Source organism: Sciurus vulgaris (genome assembly GCF_902686455.1).
Source record: "Sciurus vulgaris genome assembly, chromosome: 6".
NCBI classification, from domain to species: Eukaryota; Metazoa; Chordata; class Mammalia; order Rodentia; family Sciuridae; genus Sciurus; species Sciurus vulgaris.
This window is the reverse complement of record NC_136466.1, coordinates 158121929-158144126: the sequence shown is the minus strand read 5'-3', so window position 1 is coordinate 158144126 and position 22198 is coordinate 158121929. Positions and strand designations below refer to the sequence as shown.

The window sequence follows — 22198 nt, the reverse complement described above, 5'->3', positions numbered from 1 at the left end:
CACCAAACAGCAAAACTAGAGATTAATTTTCATTAGAAAATTGCTCTTATTTTTACCATTTTTCCAAGAGAGAAAGGACGGTTATGTTTCCATGAGCTCCACGGACCATCAAATGCATGAGCCCACAAAGCCTGCAATACTAACACCCAATTCAGGCTCCCCTCCAACAGATCCAAGTTCTACTTGAACTTTCAACAATGGAAGCTGACTTCTATGCCAACTTTTCTTGCACACTGTTTTTCATTAATAAGCTTTTTTGTCAGTGTGTCTAATAATAAAGCCCATGATCTCTTTGTCCTAACCTCATTATTCTACATTCTGGAGGGTGGGGGGCTTGGAATTTTTTGAACATACTAGCTTAAGCTCCCCACACCATGACATTTCCTGCTGAGAAGAGCACATTATCTGATAACTAGACAAAGAGGACTCAATCACAGAAGGCAGGAGACACCAGCCTTGGGGGAGAAGAGGGTGGGAGGGAGTAGGGGAAGGATCGCATAATAAACAGAAAAGCAGGTGGCAAAGAACACACTTACCTTCACAGGATAAAGCACGACCTTAGCAATGGGCATCTTAAGAGAAAAACCCTGCACACATAAACACACTTAGACAGTGCGGCCCAGACCAGTGGAAGTATGATTTCTGACTCTCATGACAGAGGCTTAAGTTGCCTCCTTGCCCACCTTTCGCTCAGATCTCTTTTGTTCAAAATGCACTGACTCTGTACCCAGGCCCGTGCAAAGCTGAGGAAATGGACAAGTATGAAGTGCTGCCTCAGTGCATCAGGGGAAGGAGCGGGTGGGGAAACAGGCCTGGAAGTGCCCTTAACAGGTACTGCCATTAATGTCCACGGGCTCCAGGCAGAGGCCAACTCCACCGGGAAACGCGTTTCCTATCAGCCCTGGGTCCCAACCAGCCCTGTCACTAGGTGAATGTGTAACCAACAACTGTCACTGTACTTCTGGGAACCCACCTTTCCCTGCAAAGAATCCCCCCTTCCCGAGTTCACAAGGCTGCTGGAAGCATCAGACAAGTGGTCAGGACAGGCAGAACTAAGGACTTTGAAGTGCAGGCTGCTGCCAAGACGCGACTCTAGCTCCTATTTGACAGCAGGCCATGGGTTCCATCATGACGCTGTCAAGGTGTGTTTCCTTGGAAATCCAGGTGCAGATTCTGGTTCCTCTTGCTCTGCTTATGCCCTGAGCCCTGGGCACACATTCACCGGTTCATTCCATACCAGATTAGACAGCCAGGTGACACCACACCCAGCTACCTTGGTCTAGCACTGACCTCCACACACCCTGGAACCTCCCCCATGCTCCTGCTTAAAGTGTGTGCCCCACCCCCCTCTCACCCAACTTGCTATGGCAGTGACTACTCTGAAAATACTGTACCTTATATGTGCTTGTAAAGGACTATATACACAAACATGCACAAATATCTATATATAAACACAGATACATTCATTATGGCAATTCTTATCTGGATAACCTAGCCAATATCTATGCTACATCTGTCAATCAGCCCTCTGGAAGACACTGTACTCATCTTAATCGTATAAAGGAGAAAATGAGAAAATCGAGGACCAAAGAGCTTAAGTAACTTGCCTGAAATCATATTTGTTAATACATGGCAGGCAGGGCCAGGACCTACAGGAGTATGCCAATGTGCACACCACTGGTACCATCAGCATATGCTACATCCCATTTCAAGGTATGTTTTGTTTGCTTCCATAAGGTCCTGGACTCCCTTGTCTAATTTTCTAACTGAAACTAAATCACTCTTGCCTGTCCATTGCTAAAAATCAAGTAAACAGTATTTTCAAATTGCATTAATTATTTGTACAACATGTCAAATACTTAGCAATGGGTAAATTAAAGACAAACTTTAAAAAAAAAGAAGATGTGAAACAGTTATGGGAAATGGACAGTTAACACTTAACCAAAAAACCTCTTAAGTCTTCTGAAGTTCATTAATACCCAAATTAGTTTGCACAAGCTCAGCTAGGAAGGTTAAGCAAGGACACCAATAAATAAATAGTAACGACACGATTTCATAAGAACTTCAAACACTTGTCCATATGACTTCATTTAAATTTATCCCAATACACAAAAAGACTAGCACTGAAACAGGGCGAAATGTGCATGAGTTAGCGGAGAGTCCCGTCACTCACCCAATAAGCTGCTGACTAGCTAATCCCGTTTTCTCCCTTCCCTCACCCCCATAAACATGAAGAACTCTATCCATTTCCCCATCCAGATTTTCCTGAGGATCCCTGAATTAATTCTCTCCAATCATGCTAGAAAATAGTTTCCTTCCCAAAAAAATTTTATCTACTTTTTTCATTGAACAATTAATCCTTTGTCCAACTCAGAGTTGATTGATGGGGCTGTGTGGATTTCATATAAACCACAGAAAAAAATAGACACTTCACTACACTCAGGTCCATGTTTCACTTGCACAGACCTTCAGCGTCAGTGTAGTGAAGAAAGTGGAAAGAGAGCAATGCTTCTTGAAAATAATGATTATATTCAGTGACTTTGGGATTTGTCCCCTTTATTTTCTCCAAGAAATGAGTCTAACTGGCTGTCCCTATTTTAATAGAAGAGAAACAAATAAAACATAGTTATGAAGGTAATTATGGTAAAAACTAGAAATAGTTTTAAATGAAGCAAGAAAACTCAATTTAGCTTTCTGCTGGTTAAACTCACCTACCAGAAATGAATATCTGGTTGTTCCTCCCACACGTGGCCTTGTAGCACACAAGGGCACAAAATGGCATAAACTGGATTCTAGTACCTAATCCACACTTGACTGCTAATTCTAAGTGTCACCTTGTGCACTGGGTTTTGTCCTTATAATTGATGTCAATCCAAATGTGAAGGTAGGTGACAATTAAAGCAACATTAAGAATACACGCTGTATTGCCTAGACCAGTCTCGATCAAGAGTTTTCATAACCAAGTGTGTGAAACTCTACAAGTCTCACAGAAACCAGTTAGGAAACGAAGGAATTCTGCTCACTTCTCCTTACTTTGCCTATAAAACATGTAAATTCTCCAGTAAGATTTTATTCACATAAAGGAATTACATATATATATATATGATTTAAGTTACATATATATGTATATATATGTATATATATATACATATATATGATTTAAGTTACATATATGTGTATATGTGTGTGTGTGTGTGTGTATATATATATATATATATATATGATGTAAATTACTATCTTAGCCAAACCTGTAATTGACACCTTAACCTGATGTGTTAAAATGATCAAAAGCCTTATTTTTAAGTGAAGGGAATAGAATAGAGTGCTTGTAGAGAACTAAACCTCTCTCTGAGACAAGGCCCAGGAACAAGGGGTTTTAAATAGGTAATAGAGCCCTATTGTTGAATTATCTGCAGAATTTCCAAATCCCTAACTGAGACTAACTTTCAGTAGCCAGAGGGGAAATGTAAGACAATGGAGTTATTCATAAAGCCTAACTTCTTCTATTTAAAAGGCTGTCCCTTTATTCTGAGATTATGTCCTTCCTGTTTGGGGTATGTTAAAATTGTCTTTGAAAAGTAAAGGACAACAATAGTTATCAAATGCTCTCGCCTGACAAAATCAAAGATAGGACAAGTCTATGTTGGTCTCCTAGAATTTCTTCTGGCTGTAGGAATCCAAAGGCCTGGGAACCAGTGAATTACAGTACCCAGGTGCTAAAGAGTATCGAATGCTGACTGACCTTGGCCAACTCCTTTCATGGGTTAGATATTAATTGTTTTCTAAGTGAAATGAGGCCAAACAGAAAGATAAGGTATTGGCAGGCTAATTATAACATTACTGTCATTAAGTATTATTAAGACTAAACAGGATTTGGATGCAATTTCCTTCACGCCAAACTTTCTTACATTAAAAACCACCCGAAGTCATTCAAGGGCAACAGTCATTTCTGGGTGTGAGACAGAAATGTTCTAGGATGGATCTGCCAAGTCCCTTTTCTTCCTTCCTACCCACACCCAAGCATAAAGATTAACACCTGGCTCCATGAAGTCTATTAGCGGTTGTTTTTTTTTTTTTTTTTTTTTTTTTTTTTCTTCTTCTCATTTGAGCGGCCTGGGATTCGAACCGCGGTCCTTCCGCATGCTAGGCGAACGCTCTCCAAAAGAGGCTATTTCGTCAGCTCCAAAGTCTATTATCATAAAAAGAAAGTCTCCCAAATTTTGGTCATCAGGAAAAAGCACCAGCTTCACTCATTTATTTCCAAAACCTGTCCTGTCTGGCTCTTTGCTGTCAGAAGTATCTAGAACAGGGTGGAGAGAAGCTAGTGCCACAGACGGCTCCATCATCATCGGCATCGTTGGTATTAAAAGGTGGGGAGGAGCACAGTCATTATGTAGGATCCACCTTTGGGATGGTGAATGACACATGACAGGGACAGAGTTACTGAAGCAGCAGTCAGGTCCCTAAGCACTCAGACACTCCCTCCCCGCTCCTCAGGCCGACCTGGAGCACATTACCATCACCATTTCACAGATCCAGACAGACACCAAAAGTTATTTTAAAACAGTAAAATATCCTAACGGAACTCACACAGGACTCATCCTAGAGAAACAATGTTGGTCTGAGCTGGTTATCACTGAACCTAAGAACCCAAACGAACACAGTAACCACAAAAAGGAATCATAAGGAGTCCAGGACATCCCAAAGTGAATGCATGTTACTGAGCACTCATTTTATAAATGGTTTCTCTTGCTGTGTAGGAACATGATTAAACAAAGACTTGAACATGTTTCTTTACTATAGAAATTAAGATTAAATGCAGCTCTAAGTTTCTTGTTTTAAAAAAGAGAATATAATAAAGTGGCATTTCCTGGACTTAATTTAACCCATCTCTCACTCACTTCTCCCATCATTTAGGATTCATGTTTCCCAGTAAAGTCTTTGGGAAAAACTTGGGGTTGATTCCTACCAGCTGCTTACAGAAAGGTCAGTCTCTGCCAGACAGACAACTCAGGGCTGATATCCACCCACCACCACGGACAATGTTGGTCCCAGTTGCCATTACTGGCTGCTGCCTGCGGGTGTTAGTCCTCAGGTGTGGACCCGGCTCCTCCAAGGGCAGCAGCATAACTGGGGGGCATGTCAGTGTTTCCAACTGTACTTAGAAATATGACTTTTACTCAGCAAGGCTAAAATCACAGCAATTACAAAAGCATCAAATAATTCTTTATTTGCATTCATTATTTTAAAAGTATTTTCCCCTTCCATTTTATTAACTGAAAAATGATTTTAGTCCATTATCTGCATGTTATAGGCATTTAGTGATAACTGCAATCTAATCTGCTGCTGGACATAAAGAAGAGATTTAATCCCCTTACCCCAGTGTAATATATTATATTTTTTTGGTACTATAATAGCTTTTCCATAGGTAGATAAAAATAAATTCAAAAGATAATCTCTAGGCATAATCTTAAGAGTAAGAGATTCATTAGAACTTAGTTATAACTAAATGTTTAACAACAATAAAATCTTGGTCTGTGCTCCCAGAATAAAAGATGTACCTATAAAAGCATGGGTTAGCAAAGAAATATAAGGGAGAATCAGGAGAAAACATTTAGAGACTGTCACACACGGCTTTGTGGTTGGGATTATCCCACAACATTTCCCCATTTTACATTAACATAACATCAAAATATTTCACCATTTGACATTCTTTACTTGTATACACTGATATCAAATCCTAGTTGCAAGATTCAGACATAAGTTAAACATCTGGCCAAAAGACCAGATTAACAGCAAATTTGGAGAAACATCCAAATGGTGTTAAATAAATGTACTTATTTCAGAGGATACTTGTTCACAAAATATTTCAACTAGTAAACTTAGTCATGAAAAAAAAATGATTTATTTTTTTGTCCTTTCCCAGCTTGGTTTGAAATCTTTTCAACATTTCAAAGTAGCTAAAATATATGCCAACACATACAAAAGAAATTAAGATGGCAGGCTGCATACATCTGCTTTGACCCAAAAACAAAAGCCGTTTTGCTCTGTCTCTAGAGCCAGCTGTAATAAAAGCACAAAAAGCCCAGATGGCTTAGATTTTCTTTACACAAAGTAACCGAGAAGGCTGACATTTAAACTATTTATTCAGAGCTGGAGTGTGGCTCAGGGCTTGCCTAGCATGCATGAGGCCCTGGGTTCACTCCCTGGTAGTGGCCCCCATAAAAAGTGACGCTAAACTATTTATTTAGCAAGTCTGATCCTAATGGCAATTTTAGACACAGAATCACTATGAGACAAAAAGGAATGCTTTCAGGCAAGTAAAAAATTAATGGGTGTATACTAATATCCCTCAGAGTATCTGTCTACTCTGCCTAGCCCAGGAAAGCTGTCTTTATCTGAGAGCACCACCATTCACTGCTTCTTATTTATACAGGCTTCATATACCAATCCAACAGGCCAGCCTCCAGCTGCTGACATATTTTTAAAAATAATTTTGAAAAAAAAAAAAAAGATTCTTAGAGTATAAGACCTGAAATGACACTGGCAGGGAGAAGCAGCAGAGGAAAGGGCCTACCTAAGTGGCATCCATTCCCAGGCCTTAGGGTCCTCTGAAAAGTTTGGGTGGGTGGGAGCAAAGGTTTAACCTGGGTTTTTCCCATCACATAAAATGGCTTTTACTAAATAGCAGACATAAAAACTTCATTCCTACCCTGGGGTCCATTTTACATTTCTGAACTTGGGGAGAATTTTAAAAGTGGCCATTGTATCCTGATGACTTGTTGTTGCTGCTCCCCTGCATGAGTTCATGCAGAAAAGTTACCAGTAAACCTAGGCCAGTGGCCTTAGGAACCTTGTCCCCACCTACCAAGCTGCAGCTTATACTTGGGAAGTCAGGTCCCTGGAATGACATCCTGAAACTGCTTCTGTTGATGCAACAAAGCGGTGGTCATCAACAGGTGTTAATAAGTGACATGTTAAAATTCAGAGACTTGGGTCATGTGCTTGTCATGAGGTTCAGAACAAAGCGCCTAAAGAAAACACACCGTGAACGGTGGAGAGTTCCACACCCGTCAGGCTTGGGTCGCACTTCACCCACGGGAGCTCATTTTGGTGCTCAAGTGGTAAAGCAAGGACAGGGACCTTGGGGGACTGTTCAGATTTCCAAAACCACGACTGTGGTTTCTCTTTAATTGTAGAAATGGAAAAATCACACCAAACAATGCAAATTTTAAAAACAGTTTCAATTAATATGTAAATGAATGATTTAACTAGCTAATTTAGTTGAAGAAATCGGGAAATTCTGCTGATTAACAGGAAGAAGAGAGGATGGATAGAAGGACAGATACACTGAAAAACCCAATGAAAACAAAACCTATACATCACTTTAGGTAGATTGAGGGTAATACAGCTGAAATTACTGATTTTTAAAGTCACTGATTTTAGAGTCACTGACTCTAGGTCACCTGTGCTATCTACTGCTGTCTACGTACCCTGGCTTAATCACGAGTGTGGAGGGAAGGTCTGCTCCATGAATACGTAAATTAACTCGTTTATCAGCCAGGGTGTCATTTTCAATTTTATCCTAAATGCATTTATTCATAAGAGTTCACCAGGCAGAATGTACAAAAAAAACTAACTGATCTCAAAAGAGACTAGCTAGCCCTCACTCTCCTCGAGCAGAAGTGGCCCGTTACCCTGAGTGAGGCCTGTCCGTCAGTGGGAAGCCATCTTTCCTCTCATGTGTTCTCATCTGTTCTCTCATGTGACCTTGACGAAAGCTCTCTGGTCCAAGCCTGATCACACGTAAGATGACACAGTCAACTAAATGATCTGGAAAGTCTTTTCTTCCCCCAATCCCTAAGTTTAACAAATACCCAATAAATAAAACTTGAATTAAAATGACCGGCAAACCTCCTAGAAATTTCTTCCAGGAATTCCTAGAGAGCCCTTGCCGAGCAGCTACACTGGAGCCCGCGAGGAGTAAGAGCAGACTCCTGGAGACTAGTGAGGGCGGGACTTGAAAGGAAATGCAGATGATTTGCCCTACAGCGGACATAAGCCAGCACTGGAGACCAGTGAAAAGAAAGCCTCGAGAGTTCCTATAAAAACACAAATTCACTGTAAAAATCACTCCTCTCTACAATGTTGCCAGATAAATGCCAAAGCAACCTGCAGTGGTCACCGTGTAGCCCTCTCACCTGCGTGGGCATAAGAGGCAGGAGGAAGATGGTCCCTGGAAACCTCCAGGTGTGTGTCTACGGCATTACTATTTTCCCAGACAGAGCTGCTTTCCAAGGCTGAGCCCCATCTGCTGTGGAGCTGTCCTCTGTCCCTGACCTCAGCATCAGTGCCTCCTGCGCTACCTCCTCTAATCCAGGCTGACATCCATTCTTCCTGGGGAGACAGTAGCTGCTCCACAGTCTCCATGTTTACATCAAAACTCTTTAATTAACCCTAAACCTCTTCCTGACTTAATACGCCATCTTCTGGGCTTCTTGCATGGAGTCCATTTTTAAAGCCTTACTGATCTGTCAGTTTTCTGAGAACTATGAAAAAATGTGCCTCTTTTCATAAATGAGACTGGAAGTAGTTTAGAAGAGAAAAACCTAAACTGATTGTTTAAGCATGTAAAAATTAACTCTGTTCTAACTACAATTGTGATCTTAAGTTTGCACATCAAAATATCCCTACTTTCAGAAATATTAAAATGGGACCCATTATGAAGCTCACAAGAATTGGCTAATAATGGCTGGCCATTCTTTCCTGTTTTTTCTTAGGTTTAAAAGATCAATAAAATCTTTTAAATAAAATGTAGTATATCTATACAATGGAAGATTACTGAGCAGTAAAAAGGAGTAAGGTACAGTACAAGCTACAACACAAATGATGCTTGAAAACATTAGGCCAAGTGAAGAAGCCAAACACAAAAAAACTCAAATTGTAAGGTGTCTTTTCTTCTTTGTTTCAGTGCTAAGGACCAAACCCAGAGCCTTATGTATACCAGGAAGTGTTCTACCAAGTGAATTATACTCCTAGCCCCCTAAGTTCACACACTTACGATTCTACTCATAGGAAATGTCAAGAACTTCCATAGGCAGGACTCTGGAAGATGGTACCTAGATCTGGAGGGATGATATTGGGAGGGCTGAGGATGACAGTTTAGGGGTACAGAATTTCTTTACTGAGTAATGAATATGTCAAAAATTTATTGTAGTGATTACTACATGATTCCTTGAATATACTGAAAGCCACTGAACTGTACATTTGAAGCAGATAAATTATATGGGATATGAATTATATTGCAAAAAATCACTTAAGTTTAAAAAAAAAAAAACCTTTTTCGTAGGTACTAAAACGTGGCTGTTAGCTAAAAATAACATCTGTGAACTATTTTAAAATTTCTATCAAAGAGAGTAATGAGTTCATAATGGACACTTTGAATGTAATGAATACTTTTCAAAGGCAGAAATTATTTTATAGGGTATTTACATCATTAGAAAAATGTCACAAACAGGGGACATCCAAAATAAGCATTTTGGCTGCTGAAATCTATACTCACTATTGCCCCCTCCAGCAATACCTACAAGGAACACCATACTATTTTTCAAGACGAGTTAAAAGTTCTTTGGTGAAGAATAGTAAGAGAGAAGAATAAACATTTTAAATGAGCTATGTTCAAATTTTAACTCTAAACACACTTTATATCAGAAAAATAAATGCAAAAGTGAAAATAGCTGCAATTTCAACCTCCCTAGTCTACACTGCTTGAGGAAGGAATTTAGGTTAATCGGACAGGATTTGTCTTTACAAAGGCATGCTGGCATCGTTCCCTGGAGGCGTGGTCTCCTTTGAGTCCTTTGTTACCAAAGCTTCCTGAAACTGGGGACAGCATATGTTCCAACCCATTGTCACAGGAGGGACTGTCTCTGGGCTCAGCCAGTTAACATCTGTCGTTAGGTCTGTTTGCAAGAGCAAAAGCAGATGCTTGGAGGACACTGTGAACTCTGACGTGGCGGGAAGATGGCTCCGTTTCAGAACAGAGGATCATTCCAGGAGAATGAAATACTTTCTGAATTCTCAAGGGTGAGCTACCCAGTTACCCTCACTAGAAGATTCAGGAATACTATTAATTATTTCAAAATTACTCCGAGAACCATTGGGAACACCCAAACGGCAGCTAGATGAAAGGCTGACTTGGAATGAAGTTGCTGCTCTAGTTGAAGCTATAGGCCATGTGCTGAACTGACAAATGTAATAGTAAAGAATTATATGAGATTGCACAAGACCTGCTATAAAATTTTCATCTAGAAAATCCTTTGGGGATTTTTTTTTCCCACTCAAAAAGGCATTGGAGGGCTGGGGATATAGCTCAGTTGGTAGAATTCTTGCCTCACAAGCACAAGGCCCTGGGTTCAATCCCAGTCCCGAGAGCAGGGAAAAGGCATTGGAATAATCGGAATATCTCACCCATTGCAATGCATACTTTGGTCATTTCATCTTAACAATTTCAGAAATGTATCAACGTAGAGATTTATGAAGAATCTCTGAAGAAAGAACTCTTCCAAAAAAGTATTTCCTTGGAATAAAGTTACTGATGGAAACATCAGAGTTAACCAAGAGGTGAGTCTGACCCTACAGAGGGGACCTCCTGAGCTCAGGAGTCTTGCTCAAGCTCCTTGGTTCTGATGGGGCAGGGACGCGGAGAGACCAGTCAGCCGGGATGAACCCACTCTGGGGGTCATACATGACCCTGAGCGAGTGTCCTTTACCTTTCCCACCCCACGGCTCCACCTGCCTCACCGAGTCCTAGCCTCTTTCTGGTTACTGGCCTGCTGTTCTTTGATGGCAGCTGACAGGAGCAAGGGGAGAAAAGAGGTTACCAGACAGAAAGTTATCTAGGGAAAGCCTGGGAGTTCTGGCAGCAGCTTCAAAATAGAGACGCGTCCTCCTTCTCAGTACCTAGCAAGGCAAATGGTGAGTGAACAACTGAACTGCTCTTCATGTTAATAAAAAGCATCAGGGCAAAATTTATACAGCAACTTCTGGATGTCTATAAGCACAATCAACTTGCTTTTATAAATACTCCAAGAAGGCCTGGATGGTCCCTGGAAATGTGTTTGGCTGGAACTAATACACAGCACACGGGCTTCTCCCATTTTTGCTGTGCCTGGGAGCAGCTCTCCATTAAGCCAACCCAGAAAAAGCCACCAAGTTACAGACTAAACCACTGACAGGTGTTAGTATTTAAGACTAAGATCTCCAGACTCTGTCTTGTTTCTGACACAACACTGGTTCCTTTATGGCTGAAGCAGTCAAAAAAGGTAACTTGGCCTGTGTGAGTGACCATCTGTGTTTTTAAAGAATGTGCTCTCGGAGGAAGACGGTGTATCAGATGCTTTTATTTAGAACATGGATTAAAAAAATACAGCCTGCCAAGTCCTGCAAATGTGTTTCCAAAGCGTGGATTCCAGACCGGCCGCATCCACAGCTCCTGGGAATCTGTCAGAAATGCAAATGTCCAGGTTCTACCTGAGACTGCTGAATCAGGAATTCTTGGTTGAAGCCCAAGATTCAGAGGTTTGACAAGTCTTCCAGGGCATGCAGATGCCCGACCAACTTTGAGAGACACAGCCCTAGGTGGCAAGAAGATTGTTTTTTTCCTACCTTTACCTTCCTACCTTGACTGTCCTGCAGGCATTTCCCCTCACAGGGAAAACCACATGAGGGGGCTTACCAACGAATGCTCTATGAGCAAGTCATGAGGTTCGACAACACGGGCTCAGGCTGGCTGAGCTGGATGTGGATAGTTTTCTGAACCCACATCCAGGGAGGCTATACCCTGCGGCAAGGCCCAGGAACCTCACTGTGAAGGTCTTCAAGTGAGTCCAATGTACAGCCAGGACCGGGACCACTGGTAAGGCTGCATTAAGTATCACATCAGAAGCAACTGGGGGAGTGATCCTTGAGATCGGCTTCGGCAAACCTTTTTGCAAAGCAGCAGATGGTCCGTACCTCAGGCACTGTGCCTCAACCACACCGTTGTCACATGAATGCACTCAGACAACAGGCCAAGCCACGGAACAGCTGTATGACTTTACTAAACTTGAATTTCATATGATCTTCATGTGTCATAAATATATTCTTCTCTACACTTTTTGCAAACATTTGAAAATGTGAAAACCATTTTCTGCTTGTAGGCCATACGGAAACAGGCTGCATGCGAAGGCCACGGTCTGCTGCTCCTGTTCCTTCAACGCCGGAGTAATGACACAGACACCGAGTTCAGTGACGTCTTCACGACACGGGCTGCTTCAACAAACAGCTGCCTTCCACACTGCTAGGTGCCACTTCTTTGAAATATGGGGTTTAATTGGCAGGTTACATACAGCAACATACCAAGCAATTCTGTTACCTTAGAAAGTTCAGTCTGTCACAAGTACCCTACATTCGACTTCTGCATAATCAGATAGTTTGAAATGAAAGCTAGAATTCACGCTTTGACTACGAACGGTTCTAAGTACCATACGTTCCTTAAATAGAAGCTACCAGCTAGGCACCCACGGGGCATATGCCTCCTTCTCTCTCCAAGGTGACCCATCCCTCTTCACCCTGTGTTCTCAATCAGCCCAAGGAGGGGACTCTCCGAGGAGGGCAGAGGGTAGCAGTGCACTGGGAAGAAGTGGGAGAAACAAGTCGCCTTCGTCGTTCAGGCTGCTAGGACCATCGCCAAGATCTGGTGGCCCATAAACAATAGGAAAGTGCTTCCCGCAGTTCAGAGCTGGAAAGCCTAGGATGAAGGTGGCGGTGGCTTCCGCATCTGTTGAGGGCCTCCTGCTTCCCAGATGGTGCCTTGACGTGGTGGGAGGGGCGAGGCTCACTTGAGCCCCTTATATGGGCACTAATCCTGGTTCATGAGGGGTCCACCTTCCACAGGCCCCACCTCCAAAACTGTCACACTGGGAGTTAGAATGTCAACCTATGAACTTGGGGGACACATTCACACCATAGGAAAGTCCTTCAAGAAAGCACTGCCTGCAACCACCCCCAGGGCACTCCTCTACTGGGTGGGTCCCGGACTCCTTCACCAAAACCTGGCTCTTCCTTCTGGCCCCAACGTCCCTGCTTGAGCTAGGAATAGGTAAAGTTTTCTTCAGAAGCAGAAATACAAGTCGCCGGACTTATCTGAACTCAGAGACCACCACTGATGACCCTGAAGTACAGCTCGCCTGAGGGGACAGACGGGATTTGGGGACGCTCAAGCGAAATACAAATGGAAAAACACTGAGACTTCTCTAAATACAAATTAGAAAAGCCTTTACTCTCTCTCACAAGATGGAAGGAGAAGGGCCCAGACACAGTTCTGTTCCAGACAGAAAGAAAAAGGGCAAGACCTTAAGAGAGAAGCGAAAGTGAAAGACTCAAACTCCCCTGAAGCTTTACACCCTCAGGAAGGTTGGCCCCTTCCAGGGCCCACTCCTGCAAGCAACCAGACTTGAAGCCAAGCAAATAAGGAGGAAGGGAAGAGAAGAGGAGGAAGACACTCATCCCAATTTCTCTCAGGTAAGTACCCAGCCAGCCAGTGATTCTCCAACTTCAGGATGAACAGAACCACCTGGGCGACTTCTTAAAAATGCAGATTCCCAGGCCATAATCACTGAGGACTGGGCTCAGGTGCTCTCAAGTGGCACCAAGGAACCTAAATTATTAGCAAGGACAGGTGGACACAGAATCACACATGCAGAAACACTGCAGTGTTTGGGACATTAAAACCCAAAGGTCCCACTCTAACAGAGTATCCAACTTGAGAGGTTAAAGAAGAGGGAAATGGGGAATGGAGAAGAGGCAGAGGCCCTGAAAAATAGACAGATGGACTCCAGAGTCTGGCAGACAAAGGCCCAGTGAAGGACGACGGATGGGAGGATGGGTGAAAAGACAGGTGGATACACCGAGGAAGCTCTGTAATAATTACAGAGATATTGGGGTGGGGGTCACAGAAGACACTTCACTGAAGCACATGTTCAGTGGACTGTCCCCCGAGCCTACGCTGAAAGCATGATCCCCAACGCGTCAAGGTTCAGAGGTAGGTTCTAGGCAATGATTGGACCATGGGGGCTCTGGTCTCACCATTAATCCATTTAGAGGATTAATCCACTTATAGCTGAGTAGACTCCTGGCAGGTGGGAACTAGTTGGGAGAAGTAGGTCACTGGGCTGCCCTGAAGGGCTTATCTCCTCCCAGGCCCTTTCTGGTTCATGTGCCTGAACTGAGCAGCTTTCGTCCCCTGCACCCTTCCACTCTGAGCCTCATCTCAGGCCCCGAACCAAAGCCAGCCAACCATGGACTCGGACCTCTGAAACAATGAATCCGAGTAGATCTTTCTTTCTCTAAGTGGTTGTCAAAGATTTCGGTCACAGTGAACAAAAGCTAACACACCCTTTAAGAAGAGAGGTTCCGTGAAGGAGCTTCCTGGGAAAACCTAGGGCCGAGCTGTTGAATATCACAGGTAAGGGCTGTAGTGGTAGCTCAGTGGCAGAGCGCCTGTCCAGCACAAGTGAGGCACTGGATTGTAACCTCAGCGCCACGTAAAAATAATTAATACAATAAAGGTATTGTATCCATCTACATTTGAAAAAAATTTTTAAAAAAGAATATCAGAGGTAATACCAGTGCCTTCTAAGCCCAAGCTATAAAAATTATGCTCTTTCAATTTGTAAAGTAATAGTTTGAGATAAGTCATTCAGTCAATGAGGCCGTTCAGAATCTGGCTGCTCATTATGCAGCATGTAGGAAGCTTTGTAAAAGCACACCCTGAGCTGGGCACGGTGGCGCACACCTGTAATTCCAGTGTCTTGGGAGGCCGAGACCAGAGGATATTCAAAGCCAGCCTCGACAACTGAGCCAGACCCTAAGCAACTCGGAGAGACCGTCTCTAAATAAAATAATAAAAAGGGCTGCGGATGTGGCAGTGGTTAAACACCTCCGGGTTCAATCCCCAGTAACACACACACACACACACACACACACTACCTTGGCCTGAGTCACCCGAGATCCCAGTTTCCTCATTCTGAGCAGAGCCAGGCTCCCTGCAGAAGCTTCCCAGTGCATCAGAACATGCACTTGGGCTGAAAACCACTGTCAGCGAGCAGCGTGGAAGCCGCTATGAACACAAGACCGTGAAGCACCCAGAGGAAAAGGGACCCTCTGTCTTCCAGAGCAACGACCAAAACAAGCATGGAAAGCCACCACAAAGTGAAGGAAAGCAGGGGAGATGGCGCGGGAGCCCGCCATGGTGAAGAGTGACCTGAAGAGACAGCAAGTGCAGGAAGCCCCTGAGCCTACAAAGGGGAAGATGCACAGAGCCAGGACCGGCGACAGCCACCAGCCCTCCCCGTCTCACGTTAGGAAGTGTCCTGCAGTAGGAAGATGAGACACTCTGGATGCAAACTGGCCCAGCGCGGACCCTTGGAGTGTTATCCTACTGAGGCCCCCTCTCCGTATCTTACACCTGGCTGGCTAACCCTTCTGCACAGGGAAGTGTGACAATTAAAGAGGACCAACAGCCTGGAACGCACTGGTGTGGTCCTGCCAGACACGTCGGTGGGCACCGCCTTCTCTTGCCCGAGTTCGCCCACGGGGAAGCCGACCCTGATGGGGCCTCCTCCTCGCCGACCACCAGGAGGACATGGCTAAGAACAAGGGAGCTCCTTTTCTCTGCTTCCCAGTGAGGGTCACAGGAAGCAGGGGAGTCCCCCATGTCACCACTGTAGCCTGGAACCCTGACCACATGTTTAAAGTCAGAGCCCAGCAATCGAGGGCTGGAGCATCACCCTGGCTCTGGAACATGCAGATGCCTGAACAGGTCTTTGTCGGTGGGCTGGGGAATCAGTTCACCATGAACACCACGAAGTCTTTGGAAAAACTTGTTCCAAATACCAGGCCTGTAAATGAATTTTTGGAATGGTACGCGACCCATTCACAGACAACCGACCAAATTTAATAAATTGTCCCCTGCTTTTTCCACTGAAATTCCATCCAACATTAAATGATGCTGGGTCTAATTCACATAATTTCTGAATTGTTTTTGTTTCTAAATAAGGTCTTCACATACATTTTTCACCAAATGATATTTACAACAAAGGTATATTATTTAAATATTCAAAATAAAAGGATTGAGTTTGATTTAATCAGCTATTTCATTTCTTCTAGTCACAAATTCCAGCCTGGTCTGAGCTTGGTGTCTAGCCTTGAGTATTTTCAGCATTCATGTGTACCAAGGATGAAAGACAGTACCCCACTTACCTTCAAATACGAGCAATTTAATTTGCTGAGCTAACCCCCAAAATGAAAGCAACGGTAGAGGTCTATGGCCCCCGACATCAGCCCTTCTCCTTATGCTCAGACACTCACGCTGGGAAACCAAGAGACTTCCTGCTTGCAGGAAAGATGTGGAGGTACCACAGGCTTGCCCAGGAACAATGGGTGGAGCTACCCAGAAGCTGAGCTTGGAATCTGAAAGTCAATCAGCGATGAGAGGCACAGGCAGGTCAGAGACACGCCCTGTAACAAACCAACCCCAAGTGTTGGCAAGAAGAGGCACTCTCACTGGGCCCTGGGAAGAAATGGAGTCCAAGGTCCAAGAAGATCCACCAGGGAAAAAAATCAACAAGTGGGTCCAAAGAAGGACAGGAAGCCAAAGAGGGTCACGACCCAAGGCAGAGGCCATCTGCTCTCTCTTTTATGTGTGTAATCAGCAGGAGCCTCACTGGAGCAGTAAATACTGCTATCAGAGATCCAATCCCTTCCCCGCCCCCATGGGGAGGACAGTCAGGGAGGGCCCAGCTGCTCCGTCCAAAGTGGCTGGGGTGGGAAGGCAAAAGACAAGTTCTAGAAAGAAAGGGTCAGAAGTAAGCTGGCTTCTAAATCCACTTAAGCTGGATTAACTTAAAGCAGCAGGGAAATGGTTCACAGAAACTAAGGAGGTCTTTCCAATGGTTTGTTCAGTGGTGCTAGAAATATGGCAGATCCCAGCAATGGGTGGCCCGGGCAAGCAAAGGTCTATGACGCTTTGCCCAGTTCACATTCCTCAGAACACAAACATAGCTGATAGTTTTGTCACCATAAATGGTTTCCTGTTTCAATATGGCTACCGAAGTATATGGAAAAGCAATCTCAGGTTTGAAATGCTGAACACTGATGAAAGAATACAAACTGAACTCAACATCCACTCACTCGCCCCAGGAAACAGGAATACAATTTAAAAGTCTGTGGAATCTATCAAATGAAATAATCCTCTTGAAAAAGCCCCTCTTCCTTATCTTTGGTTCATTCTGATCCTACAGTCTACAGGTGGCTTACACACTTCCTGGGTAGAAATAATATAGTAAAACTCCACCATGACTCCACCATGAAGGGCTTGTGCACACGGCCCTTCCCTCTACCGCCTGTGACCTTCAGGATCTATGACTTCTTGCCTACAGTCCCTGCAGCACTTGGGAGATTGAGAGGGGAGCCCTGCTTGATCATGAAGTTCACAGCCTGGGTAACAGAGACTGTCTCAAGTTAAAAAACAAAAACAAAAACCCTTATGACATCTTTATTAAAATGTCAGCTGGGCACAGTGGTACACACCTGTAATTCCAGCAGCTCAGGAGGCTGAGACAGGAGGATCACAAGTTCAAGGCCAGCTTCAGCAATTTAGTGAGGCCCTAAGTGACTTAGTGAGACCCTATCTCAAAATAAAAAATTATAAAAGTTGGGAAGGTGGCTCAGTGGTAAACTGCCCCTAAGCTAAACTCCCAGTACCAAACCAAAAAAAACAAAGAAGTCATATAATAGTCCTAACCAAGTACACAACATTCTGTTGATTTGTTTGGCTTCGAGGTGATTATAAATGGAGTGTCTGCCATCCATTCAGTATTTACAGTAGAGCACCTCCGTGGGCCTGGCTCATTCAGCAGGAGAGGCAAAGAAACACTCTCTGAGAAGGACACACCAGTGTGCTCAGCCCTGAACGAAGCTAGGGGAACTAGACCCATCTCTGCAGGAACCAAGTGTCCAGGGAGGTAAGGGAACAAGAAAGAATTGGCCTGCTTAAGCCAGAGTTTCCTCCCAGGTTACAATGAGTGACCTTCCCATGCAAAGCTCTGCAGAATTGAAAGCAAATACATGTTTTTCCTAGAGCAAACTGTAGTAATAAACAAGCAAAGTTTTTTTGGTTTTTTTTTTTTTTTTTCTTCTTTCTATAATCCCAGGGTAAAAATTAGTGGAAACATTTGACTTTCTTCCATCTTTCGGCCACAAGATGCCAAACTACATTCCTGGAAGAGGTCTAGAGAGTTAGAACCACATGGCTTATAGAGTAGGAAAACATTTTTTTTTTTTTTTTTTAAACTCAAAACTAAGGAAGTTGGACAAGTGGCGTTTTCCTTGGTCTTGAAAGCAAGACAAGTCCCCATGGTGTTCGGTCCCTGGAGGACAGACCTCTGATTCTAATAAATTCCACAGGCTGGTGTGTCCATCTCAGAGACGGGTATTTCCAGGATGCAATCGTGATATGTGAGAAAAGCACAGAGAACTCAAGAGCTTCCCAGCTCAGCGCTCCATTTAATACAGCTGTACCATTTCGGTGGAAGTGGATTCCAAGAATAACAGATGGAGCCCTACTAAAGTTTTGAAGAAAACAGAAAAATACATCCAATTAAAAAAAATTATCTGGTCACATGTCACCAGCACGCCCCCTTGGTCCCTATTTTTAGCCCACCCACCTATTGAGAAGGGCCCTTCACCCATCCACAGAGCATGTGGCCAGGGCTGAGCGGGCAGCTCTGCTGGGCAGATTGACACTGGACCATTGGGTTCTCCACTCTGGGAACCCAGCGTTGGGTTGAAAGCCACCTTTCTTTACCTTATCTATTCCTTAAGGACTGGGACAAACCAGAATTTCCAAGGCGCTATTATTTTTAAAAGCAGCACAAGAAAAATAAGTATAAAATGAGTAGTATAAAAATAAGTATAAAATTAGTAGTATAAAAATAAGTTAAATAGGGTGTTACTGCTTACTGGGTTCAAAATTTGGGGGGAGATTAAAATGTTTTGGAAATAGTGGTGATGGATGCAGACCTTAATTGCATGCCTAAAATTGTTAAAATGGTTACATTTTATATAAGGTCCATAAAAAAATACATGCCACAATAAAGAAGCCACATACACAGTAGAAGAACCAAAAAGAAAACATAAACTGCACATTTATTCATTTTCCTTTCAACTTCAATTTGGATATTTGTCGAAGAGACCAATCACGGCAAATCCTTTACATTTATTAGAAAAAGTAAAAGCTCCAAAAAGAACCTGTTAGCACTTTGCAAACACGCATGCCCAACAGCTGTGAATTAAAGCAGGCGGTGGCACCCCAAAAGCCAGGCCTTTGCATATGCTTTGCCTCCCGACTGGAAAGCGAAAAACTTTGTATTTTGTTGAACTTCACTGTAAGTCATCAGAAAAATCTTACATTCAAATCATAAACAGACAGATAAACTAAAATAAAAATTAAAATGGAGAGCCAGAACACGCTGCTAGGCTGAACCACACCAACTGCTGCTACTCAACTCTTTCTGACCTCTAAGAGGGACAATTTCATAGGTTGACACCCATAGGCTGATTTCATTGGAAGCAGCAACTGCAGTACAGGGCCATCCAAGACTTGAGAAGCTATTATGGACCAAAACCCCAACAATTTTCTGTTTCTTTCCTCTTGAGGAAAAAATGGGTAAGTCATTCCTATTAAGTACAGTGATCCAAAAAAAAAAAAAAAAGGTAAAAGAAAACAAGGTCTGGGAAGGAGATAAAATAGACCTTAAAAATAATACATATAATAAAACGTATTAATAACAATAGCAAAGGAAACGGTCCTCTTTGTCCCAGCATTTGGCGCTGAGTCACTGGACTCATGACACCACTTTGTATCATAACTGTTGTCCCCAAACTCCTTTCCCTCCATCTTCACAAGTCAAGCTGACTCCCGGTCGGTCTCCCCTCAGCCCACAGGTCACCACCCAGCAGCGCTTCCCAGGGCTAGAGCTGCCCCAGGGGCCTCTCCTGCTTGCCATCCCATGTGGGGCCTCACCAGCTGCTGCTCACTCACTTCCTGTTCCAGCCTCGTAGGAGGTGCTGGGTAAGACCATACTCCAGCCTCCGCATCTACCCAGGCAGCTGCCTCCACTCAACAGCTGGCTGAGCCTGAAGCTTGGAATGCAGCTTCCTGGCTGCTGGGAACGCAGGCATTCCTGGGCTCTCTGTGAAATTAACCCCACTTTCCCTCCAGTCAGATCTGAATTCTGCCCACCTCATGGTGAAGTCACTGAGCTCCAGTTTTCCAAATCCTGATCGCTGCAGGGTCCGCTCTAAAACCTGTCACATGCTGAGCTGCCCCCACTGTCCATTTCTAGCCTTCAACAGGCTTGGGAGATTTCTCCAGGAGACAGCAGAAGGGGAGTGAGGAGGAGGTGTGAGGAAGTCAAAAGGCTGCCCACAAAGTCACCAGCAGCAAAGCCAAGACAGAAAAACAAAAAAGTAAAAACAAAGCATCTAGACAGGGCAGAAAGTGTATGTGGACAGCAAAAACTGCAACAAAAGTCACCACACTAGCTGACCCTCTATCAGGCTTCATAAAATCAGGTCCACAGCACTGACTCCAAGAAGTCAAAATAAGATGCTCGAACCAAAGGGGTTAAAGCCAGCTTTAAACAGGAGCTGTGATGGTTAAGTGAGCAGTACTGTTTCCTGTGAGGCTTGAAGAAGTGGGACTTTCTTAGGGGGTGGGAACGACTTGATAGAACAGGGTGATTTAATGACTTTTGGGGAGATCAATAAAATGAGAAGAATAACTTTTAAAATCAAATCTAGGGCTGGGGTTGTGGCTCAGTGACAGAGCACTTGCCTTGCATGTGGGCACTGGGTTCAATTCTCAGCACCACATATAAATAAATAAATAAAAACATAAAGGTCCGCCAGGCACAGTGGCACACTCCTGTAATCCCAGTGGCTCAGGAGGCTGAGGCAGGAGGATCACAAGCTCAAAATCAGCCTCAGCAATAGCAAGGCACTAAGCAACTCAGTGAGAACCTGTCTCTAAATAAAATACAAAACAGGGCTGGGGATGTGCCCCTGACTTCAATCCCTGGTACCAACCCCCCACAAAACAAAACAAAACAAAACAAAGGTCCATCAACGATTACAATTTTTTTTTAAATTCAATCTAATTATACTTGTTGCAAATGAAAATAGAAGGGGATGAAGGAGGACAATTACTTATAGATTTGGGTGATTAAATCCCCCACCAGTAAATATTTTGGAAGACCCCCTAATAGAGACAATTCAAACAAATCAAAAGCTATCATCACACCGAGGAAGAGCTTTGATGAAGTTCACTAGGGTAAATTAAATAACTACCCTTAAAATACGATTAGGTAAACTGATATCACTAAGTCATTTCAGAGCAATCAAATTAGACTCTCCGGAAAAAGATAATAACTACCCCTTAAAATATGATTAGGTAAACTGATATCACTAAGTTATTTCAGAGCAATCAAATTAGACTCTTTCCAGAAAAAGATAATAGTCCAGTCCCTCCAAGTGAAAGACCTAATTTAGAACTTATTACTCAGTTATACAATATGCAATGATGGCCACTGCACCTCCTGAACATTCCAGAAAAGACTAGGTTCAATGCTGTCTTGCATTTTACTCTTTTGCAAGTGTGGATCTTTTAGCTGTATCTGTACTCTGCAGAATAGTACTTTTTAAAATTTCGTCTTCCAAAGTTCTGTCCCTACCTTGCTAAGCACTCATCCTGAACTTGCAGGATGTGTGCTGTGTACTGTGGAGCCCAGAGGCCAAACTGATGCATATTTTTCTAGAAAGTGAGAGAGTATGTTATTTGCTCATTTTTTTCTTCCATCTGCAAATACTTCAGAGAGTACAACTACGAGTCAAAGGGAATGTTTTGATTCTCTGTATTCCTAGCTTTAACATATAGCATTTTAAATTTTAGAATGGAATGAAATTTTAAAGTGGACATTTATTTTGGTTTGGATATGAGGTGTCCCCCCAAAAGCACCTGTGTTAATGCAGGACTGTTAAGACAGAAAGCAATTAGAATTCCAAAGCTGTAATCTAATCGGTCCATCCTAATTTAAAT

At 43.3% G+C, this 22198-nt stretch overlaps 1 protein-coding gene across 1 annotated transcript in view; it reads right to left on the bottom strand.

Annotated features, from left to right (window-relative positions):
• Positions 1-22198, bottom strand: part of LOC306663935 (unconventional myosin-X-like) — a 108963-nt gene that overhangs the window by 41456 nt on the left and 45309 nt on the right. The gene's annotated exons all lie outside the window — the stretch shown is intronic.